We start from the raw sequence: 7,188 nt of genomic DNA, 5'->3' as shown, positions 1-7,188 counted from the left end.
GGACACCAACCTCCAGGCCTGGATCTACACAAGGTTGCCCAGGGCCCCATCCAACCTGGCCTTGAACACCTCCAGGGACGGGGAATCCACCACCTCTCTGGGCAGCCTGTTCCAGCACCTCACCACTCTTTCTGTAAAAAACTTCCCCCTAATATCTAATCTAAACCTTCCCTCCTTTAGCTTTAGTCCATTCCCCCTTGTCCTGCCATTATCTGCTCTTTTAAAAAGTCGAATCCCCTCCTGCCTATAAGCTCCCTTCAGGGACTGGAAGGCTGCAATGAGGTCCCCCCGCAGCCTTCTCTTCTCCAGGCTGAACAAGCCCAGCTCCCTCAGCCTCTCTTTGTAGGGCAGGTGCTCCAGCCCTCTAATCATCCTTGTGGCTCCTCTGAACCCTCTCCAACAGTTCCACATCCTTCTTGTATTGAGGGCCCCAGATCTGGACACAGGACTCCAGATGGGGCCTCACGAGGGCAGAGTAGAGAGGGACAATCCCCTCCCTGTCCCTGCTGGCCACTCCTCTCCTGATGGAGCCCAGGATACCATTGGCCCTACGAGCTGCAAGAGCACACTGCTGGCTCATGTCAAGCTTCTTGTCCACCACAATCCCCAAGTCCTTCTCAGCAGGGCTACTCTCAAGAAGGCTTCCACGAGGCTAATACCTCCCTCGAAATAGTTAACGAGCTAACGCCAGAGCTGTGGTAGGTTGGAATAAGCAAAAGGTAAGGCTGCAAGGGTCGCAGTGGGATTCACCAAGACAATCTGGAGTGAAGCAAAACCTCCGTATTTTGTGCAGGTGAAGTCACAGCACTTACAGTGTTACACAATTTTGGTGCCATTGTGGGCTTACTCTGTTGCTCCTCAAGTTGTTTTTCGGTTTGGTTTGGTTTTTTGGGTTTTTTAATTCCCCGACTTCCACAATAGCTGCAGTGAGAAGAGCCCACTCACAGAATTTTGTTTGTCCTGGTTTTATTTTAGTCCTGAGTAGGCTTCAGGAGGCTTGTTAGGAACTGTGCTGAAAAGCCTGTTTGTGTAATAATTGTGTGCTCTGTTGTCAAAAACCTTAACAAACCTTTAAGTGAGCCTAATTAAAGCAGCCTTTGATAATGGCAATAATAAAGGATTACTTTAATTTACACTGTAGTGAAAGGATTGTACCATGAAACACGCCAGGAAATAGTGGATCTAGTTTTTCAGAGCAGATAGAAATTGCATGCTGGGCTTTTATGATCTTGGTGAAGTCCAAGTGATCCTTTCACACCATCAGCAAGAATCATAGAATCATAGAATGGTCTGGGTTGGAAGGGACCCCAAGGATCATAGAGCTCCAACCCCCCTGCCACAGGCAGGGACACCAACCTCCAGGCCTGGAGCTACACAAGGCTGCCCAGGGCCCCATCCAACCTGGCCTTGAACACCTCCAGGGACGGGGAATCTACTACTTCTCTGGGTAGAGAGAACTTCAGCGATGAGGTGGTTCCTCCCTCTTCTGAGACACACGTGTGTAGCAGTTACCCTGCTCGGCGTTTCCAGCTTGTGTTTCTCCTGTGAACCTCGCACTGATGCCCCCAAGGCCAATTGTTTTAATGCAGATCCAGCCTGACATGTTTTGTGGTGTCTGAACACCAAGCTTTGGGCTGCAAACATTGCAGGGTTGGTTTGGTTGGTTGGTTGGTTTGCTTTCCCCTTGCAGTTTCTTCTGCTGTGCTTTGTTTCTTGGCGTCTTGTCCATTAAGCCTGGATTGTTCCAGAGACGTGAAATGACAGCTTCTTTTTTCGGAGCACGATTCTAGATACCAATAGGATTGCCCTTCTCCAGTAAACAGGTTGCCAGCCTGTGAAGAATGGCATGGTATGATAGACGTGTCAGCAGGACATATGGCTTTACGCTGCAGGTTAATCACCAGAGAGCCTCATGTCACACTCCTGCCGCGGGTTCTGATTTCATTTTTTGTAGTTTACAGAGCTTTGTGTTTATTTTTGTGGGACTCTGGATGGAGCCTGAGTGTTATGCTTTTGAGAAGGGACCCCCAAAAAGGAAAAGTAAGCAACACCCCCTCCCCATTGCATCCTGAGGTAAATCAGAGCCTTGAAGTTGTGATATATTTAATCTGCTAAAAGTCCAGTCTTCCAGTGAACAAGCATGTGAAGTGGCTGAAATAGGACTGACTCACACATTGTGATACTCTGGAAATGACAGGCTGCTACAAGAACTAAAGCCATAGATGTTTAAATATTGAGAAACAAGAATGAGGTGAGAATCAGCAACCTTAGAGCGGGGTATAAAATGTGGCTGCTGCAGCTGGGACTCATGCTGATTCTGTATATTATAGAGAAAACACCACAATAACAATAACAAACAACAGAGAAAGCGACTAAACCGTGGATTCCAGGTTCACTTTTCAGTTCTACCTAACTCTTTGTAACTTTACAATGAAAGATTCAGAAATTGGAGCCAATTACCATAATATGTGGTGGTTTGGTGGGAGCATGTTCTACATCAGACAGTTAAAAGGTTTTATTGCTATTAGGAGCTTGTTAATGTCCTTGATAATGTCTCTAGTTGCTTTGTAATGTCTCTTGTTGAAGTATAGAATTCTTTTATCTTCTTATTACATTATGCAGAAACTTGAATTGAAACGATATTTGCAGGAACATTTAAAGTAGTGCATCAATCAGTTTCAAAGAAGGGAAAATGTTCTCAGAATAGCTTATAAAAGGATAACTGTCAGTTTTATTTTGGATGAACAAAGAAACCAACGTAAAAAGCACTTTATTGTAAAAGCACACTGTGCAATTCAATAAATATTCCGTATAAATATAAAGGAAAAGAAAGTTCATAATTATCTGATGACTTGAATGTAATTTAAGTAATACTTCCAGAATGTAGTGAGCGGTGAAGCACCTTCTTCTTGCCTGTGTATTCCTACCCCCAGATCAAGCCCTTGGTAGGAGATAGCTTAAATCATCTTGTTAATGATTTGAATGGATAAAGTATGGTTATGATTTAACATCATCTTCCAGGAACGTAAGGATCCTCACAAACCACCTCACTGTGTTAGAAAAACAGCAGCACCTTCTTCCCTCGCTCTCCTTGTGCTTGTGGGTTTGGATTTGGGTTTTTTTTTCCCCTTCCTTCCTTCCTCAAACATGATTTCTTGTTATTTGTTTTCCCTCCAGCACTTCTTACCTGCTTTAGCACAAGGTTATTTGACTATTTATATATTTGGATTATAAACCTTCTATATGACTCGGCTATAAAACACTCGCACGTGGTGTTATTATCCAGGAAAACAGTTGCAAATAGCATGCTCCCTGAACCAGTAGTAGCTTGCTAGACCACACAAAATATGGCATGTTGCAAATCCCGTCTTGTAGCCTGTAAACCAGAAGCAGCTCTCCCCCTCCTTCATTTTCTAAAAAAAGGGAAAGGAAGAGGGGGGGGGGTGGGGGGGAAGGAAAGAAAATGCCAGAGACTGCACAGAGAGAGTTGTAAATGCTCTGCTCATGCAGCAAATGCTTCCCAGAGAAATTCGAGTGTGTTTTGCCCTGTAGATCTGTCTTTTCAGAATCCAGTGTTCACCCCCTGACTTCGACAGAGCAGATTTCTAGTTTAGTAATTGTGTGTTTATTTCTGGAGAGTTTACTAAGGCAAAGGAGTAATTGGCTCTGAATGCACTGATTTATTTTTTTAAAAAATTCTTTTGGTAACTAAATTCCACGAACAAAGGAGATACCTATATATGTTTTAAATCCTGAAAGGGTATGCAGTGTACACCTGTATTATCAAACTGTTTCTTTTTCATTTCTAAACCACGTCTGAAACTTTGAAAAGAGCGTTTATTTTTATTTAATAAACCCACCTTGCTCGTGCTCTGTTCTCGATTCTCAGCTCCAACCCAGGCACGCTTTGAAACTTGCAGGTGGTTTTTAAAATTACATGCTATTAAAAAAACCCTATGGGTTTTAAGGGCTTGTAATAGTGGCTCCAGTGAAACCCGCTATAATTGATCAATCAATTCACAATATTCATGAGGTATTTAAGCTGAAATTGTATTTCCATGATACATTTTTCTACACAGGCCATCCCTCCTCTAACTGCTCCTCTTTATTTCCATGGCCATGCAGGAGCTCTGAGAGGGGGAGGGGGATGGACCTAACGGCCCCTGCGCACCCCAGCTTCAGCCCCTATGCTCCCCTGTCCTCTCTGGGCAGATGCCTGCCTGTCTTGGCACAGGTGTGGTCACAATAGCCCCCAAAAAAGTGTTTATTTAATAACACTTGATGCAACTTCTGGAGAGGAGCCTTTGTAAGTTACCAAGCCCTTGAGAAAGCAATAAATCGCAGCCAGCGAGTTGGTGGGCTGCTCGCATCTGTGTGCACTGCCTGGGAAAATAAAGGTGGTTCCCATGGCAACCACCACACGCTATGCATGTAACATACATTGCTGGCAGGGGCTGGGGCTTCACGTGGGGTGAGCCCTCCTTGGCCCCCATGGCCTGGAGGCTGTGCCTCCTGCCGCTGCACGGGCAGGCTGGTGGGCATCTCCAATCCCTGCCTCGGCCCTGCGCTGCTCCTCCCGGCCAGAGCCCGAAAAAGTCAGCCCTGTGTTAGAGACCCCAAGGAAATGCCATGGCTTAAAAAAGAACTGCACAGAAATTGCAACCGAGCCCACGCTAAACTTGGGATCTTCTTACCAGTCCTTCCAGTCAGCTCTTCCCTCGTTACTTGCTGCAAATGTATTTGTCTTTGCTGGCTTGAGGGCAGCACAAGGGGACAGTGGGGGTGACCATCAGTGGTGCTTTCTCTAGGAGAACTCATCTGAAACCTGACTGGAGAAATACATGGAAACCATGAGGTAGAAGCAGCTTACACTGTGTCAAGCAGCTGTTCCAAAATGTAGGTTACGGTGACAAGTGTGATGCTGGCTGCTTTCGTTTTGCAGGGGGTACCAGGTAACTCATCTCAGTGCTGTTTCAGAGCAGGGCTTTGGTTTGGGGTGTCACTGAGCTCTGCTTTCCACCTGAAAATGCAAGAGATGTGAAATACAGGTCGGCCTCGGGGAGCCGGTGGTCAGGCGTTTCTAATCCAGTACGGCTCAAACAGAAGAGCCCTGTGGCACGTAAGGAAATACACAAGCATATATAAAGTTGTGATGGTTGAGCTGGAATACCTCCTGTAACATGTAAGGCTTTAAATAGCTCTGGAAAAAAGAAAGGAGGAGGAAGCTGGCTTTCCTAGCCAGGAGCATTTCAGATAGATGCTGGGAGGAGTAGGAGTTATGAATAGATATGACAAAGGCAACAAGAAGATGGATGTTTGCATGAAGCATGGGAAGTTGAGCCATTGGAGGAAACACTGTGGCTTGGGTGCTGATGGTGTGAACCACCAAGAACCTGAAAATCGGGGGGGGTGCTGCTTGTTGTACTAAGCAACTGCAGAAAAAGAAAGGTTGCAGTGGGAGGGACAGCGCTGAGCCAAGAATGGGAGATGTGAGGGGCTCTTCCCTGGTGTGCTGCTTCTTAAATCAAAATGGAGAGAAGGCGTAGGAAGGGAAACAGCTAGGCTGAGGAGCCTTGCCTGGTGCTTATGCTGGCTGCTAATAATGCTGCTACAGGTGTGACCTGACCTAAGGTCCCAAACCTCTGGCACAGGTAGCGAGCATCGTGTCGCGGTGACAGAATGGAGCTCAGTTCCGATGGCAGCAGAGGAGTGATATCTGAGCAGAAGAATTGAGTGGGAAGTGACAGCTCTTGCTGTAAAGAAAGTGGAGAGTGCATAAGAGTTAAAATAGATTCTTCTCTGAAATGCCCATGTAGCTTCAATAGCTCCGCAGGAGTTTAAGGATTACAAATGACAGCAAAATTTGTGCCATTCTGCATAATTGTATTCTCCACAAAGAAAGTTCCCTACACCTCCTTGCAAAGATGGGACTTTCATTAGAAGGAAAATAATTTCAAAATGACATCGCTTTGTGCCAAGGATTAAAAAGGTCTAACAAGGAGTTCTAAAAAAATAATGAAGCATTTACATTGAATCCTTTGGTTTTACAGCTAGAATAATGACACAAAAATAAAAGAAATTTTTAATTGGTAAAGGGAAAGGGAAACATCTTAGTTCCTGGCTTGTCACAATGCTCGTTCTCTCTTGTAGCTCCCACCGTTTTCACTGGCAATATGCAGAACTATATTTGTCTTTACCAAGGTTCAGCTCTGTTAAAAACAATCCAGTTTTACCTCTCTGCTAACAGAAGCTTTCAGCTTTCCTCAACCTGGGTCTGATAAGCAAGGATGAACCCTGAATGTCTCGGTTTGGCAGCGGCTCAATCCCTCATAGTTTTGCTTGTGTAAAGGTAGTGGAAATGCCATCTCTTTTTGCCCCATCACAGCCTAGAATCTCTCTGTGATCGTTCAGTTGTAGCTGGAGAACACCAACCCTCTGTGCTCAGCTTACAGTTCCAACTGCCATGTATGGACATTTCTAATTACTTTGGAGGCGCTGCATTTTGTAGTGCATGCATAATTAGTTAGTTATTTACATTTTATTTCAGCATCTTTTCTAGCCGGTGCACTAATGAAATCCCGGTGTGACATCAGAACCTTCCTGTTGAAGTGGGTCTTCCCTCCAGGGACCAGCCACCCTTTTAAATTAATGAGCTGCTTTACAGAAATCACTTCGTAATTTTATGTGTAGTGTCTGCAAGGAAATTTATAAATGGCCTGACTATTCTCTTAGAGCCCAATCCCAAATCTGGTGAAATTAAAAATCCCCCACTGGTATCATGTGCTTTGGGTCACCACTTGTGTGGATTTTTTTATTCCACGTGTTTACAAGAGCTCAGTAAGGGAAAAGGGTCCTTACACCTTCACACACACACATGCAGAAGTAGGCATGGGAAGGAAAGGATGGATGTGGAAAGTCACAGAGGCCTCCAAAAGTATGGAATGGGCTGTATAGGTAAGCATAAGGAATATCTTACTAACAAAGAAACTTGCTTTTCATTTGAAGACTGAGAAGAAGATAGGAAATTATAGGATGCAATTGCACTGAGGTTAGCCTCCCACAAAAGTGAGCCTCTTCTGAGGCATTATTTTGGTTAAAAACACAAAAACTTTTGGTCTTACCTGTTTTATTTTTTGGTTGGAGAATTTGTGATAGCATTAGTAAAACTTTAAGCAACATCTCCCACAT

The sequence above is a fragment of the Gallinula chloropus genome (genome assembly GCF_964237585.1).
Source record: "Gallinula chloropus genome assembly, chromosome: 6".
NCBI lineage: Eukaryota > Metazoa > Chordata > Aves > Gruiformes > Rallidae > Gallinula > Gallinula chloropus.
The sequence above is the reverse complement of the archived record's forward strand: the minus strand, read 5'-3'. Positions refer to the sequence as shown.